Here is a 2,324-nt window from a genome sequence, read left to right as displayed (position 1 = left end):
GGTCGTTCGCCCGGGCGGGCCCCCCCGCCTAAAAAAAAAAAAAAAAAAAAAAAAAAAAACCCTCTTCAAAAAAAAAAAAGGAAATGCACCTTATAACAAGACCCTGTTTATCTCTTTGGAAGTTTTGGAAACATGAATAAAGCTGAGGCCGTGCTGCCTCGCACAGGCAGCGTGACTGCTGGCAGCAGGCCGTCTTGTGTCAGCTCTTCCCCGCTGGGCCACCCAGACGCCTGGTTCGCAGCATGCCTGAGCCAGCCAGAGTCCCTGCCCTCAGTTAGGGCTAGGTTCTCACACCCGGGGTGCTGGGGAGAATTCGGAGATGGCCGCGGAATACTGTTAACGCCACCGACTTCCTGGTGAAGATGGGGATGAGGGTGAGGTGATTTGTTTGAGGTATGATTCACATACCATAAAGTTGATCCATTTAAAATGTTCAGTGCCACCTTACCACAACAGCTTTCGGACCATTTCGGTCATCTTCCCTCAAGAAATCCACACCCCCACCATCTCTCTGCATTTCCCCAGCCGTCTGGCCCCAGGCTAGTCTACGCTGTCTGTGGATTGGCTGCTTCAGACATTCTATACAGAACCGTTATCCTACATGCGTTTATTGGTGTACCAGAATTCTGGTCCTTTACGGGGTAGTGTTCCACTGCATATATATATATATATGTGTGTGTGTGTGTGTGTGTGTGTGTGTGTGTGTGTAGATTTTTACCATAGGATATGTGCACTTGCCAGAGAGACAGTGAGAGGGAAAATGAGAAATCACCCCTAGGTGGAATGGCCACACTGCAATCCCTTTTCCTCTATTATCCTCCTGTGGAATTGTAGGCATGCATGCATACACATGTGCTTGGCATGTTTCAAGCTAGAACTGCGTTAACCATGTTTGCGTCCACCACCTTAACCACGTCACTTGCCAGCCCGTTCTGTGTGCACTCAGCTGTCTCCTGTCCCGTCGTTTCAAATGCGATTAGGAACGTGTGCATTGCTGTGTGGAGACGGGTCTTGTTTCTCCTGCATATGCAGGTGGAGAGCCCCCGAGGAACTGCTAACAACTCATGCCAGTCCTCATTCTCACCAGCATATATGGACCCCGATTTCTTCAAAACCTTGCATAACCCTGTCAACTTCGGTTGCTCTTTTTTGGGGACAGGTTTTTGATATAGGGCACGTGTGCTGGCCAGAAAGACAGAGAGAGACAGAAAGCAAGCAATCACTCCCTCCCCACCCCACCCCCCGGAGTGTGGCCACTCCGCTGTCCCTTCTCTTCCATTCTCTTCTTGGGTTCCTGGGCATGCAAGCACACGTGCCCAGTGTGAGCCTAAGCCACCAGGTCCGAGACTCAAACTCTGGTTGACTACTTGGGAGTCCAGCGACAATAGCCATTACGCCAACTGCTGGTCCCCTTTGGTTGCTCTTTCTGATTATAGCTATCCCAGTGGCTATGACGTGGCCTCTCGGTGGCTTGCTCAGCGTGTTTTCATGCGCTTATCTTCCGTATGTACATATTCTTTGGAGAAAAGTCTATTTATACCCTTTGCCCATTTTTCAGCTGGTTACCATTTATTTTTGCTATAGGGTGTGTGTGCTCACTGGAGAGACAGAGACAAAGGGGAGAGAGAGAAGTGAGAAAGCACCTCCTGGGGGGGGATGGCGGGGCCTCGACCCCTTTCCCCCACTTTCCTCTTAGGGTGTTGTGCACATATGCACAACCACCTAGTGTGTTTGCCAAACCACCAGGTCTGGCTCCAACTGCACGTGTGGGACCCTGAGCCACCACGCACTGGCTGGCGATGGTTTCGGTGCAGCTGCTGCGCTGTTTGCTGTTTTCTATAGCCTGGGTAGTTGCTCAGCACATATACAATCTGCAAGTGTCTGTCCCTCCCTGTGGTGGTCTTCCCGTTCTCCTGGTGGTGTCCTTCAAAGCACGAGTTTTTACTGGACTTGACATCACTCCTTTCTGCAGCTGCTGTGCACCTGTTGTCTTGTCTGAAACTCCATGGCCACCAAGACCTATCCCTGTGCTTGGTCTAAGAGTGTCAGTCCTAGCTTGCACGTAGGTCTGTGATTTTAAACTCAGTCTTTACATCCCGCACTTCACGCTTGCACTTTCTGCACAAAGCAAGTGTTACTTTTGTTTTTCTATGGGAGGGTCTTCAAAAAGTGCTGGAGAACGCACACACGGTCTTCGCGGATTTCGGCGGCCTGCACCCCGGCGGTCCTGACCCGCTGCGTCTCCCAGGACCCGCCGCCGGCCCGGGCGTCAGAGCGGACCTCCCGCCCCCGCAGCCCGGGGTCCCCACGGGAAGGGGCGGCGC

Source organism: Tupaia chinensis, unplaced genomic scaffold (genome assembly GCF_000334495.1).
Source record: "Tupaia chinensis unplaced genomic scaffold, TupChi_1.0 Scaffold000178_1, whole genome shotgun sequence".
Lineage (NCBI taxonomy): Eukaryota > Metazoa > Chordata > Mammalia > Scandentia > Tupaiidae > Tupaia > Tupaia belangeri.
This window is presented reverse-complemented; position numbering follows the sequence as displayed.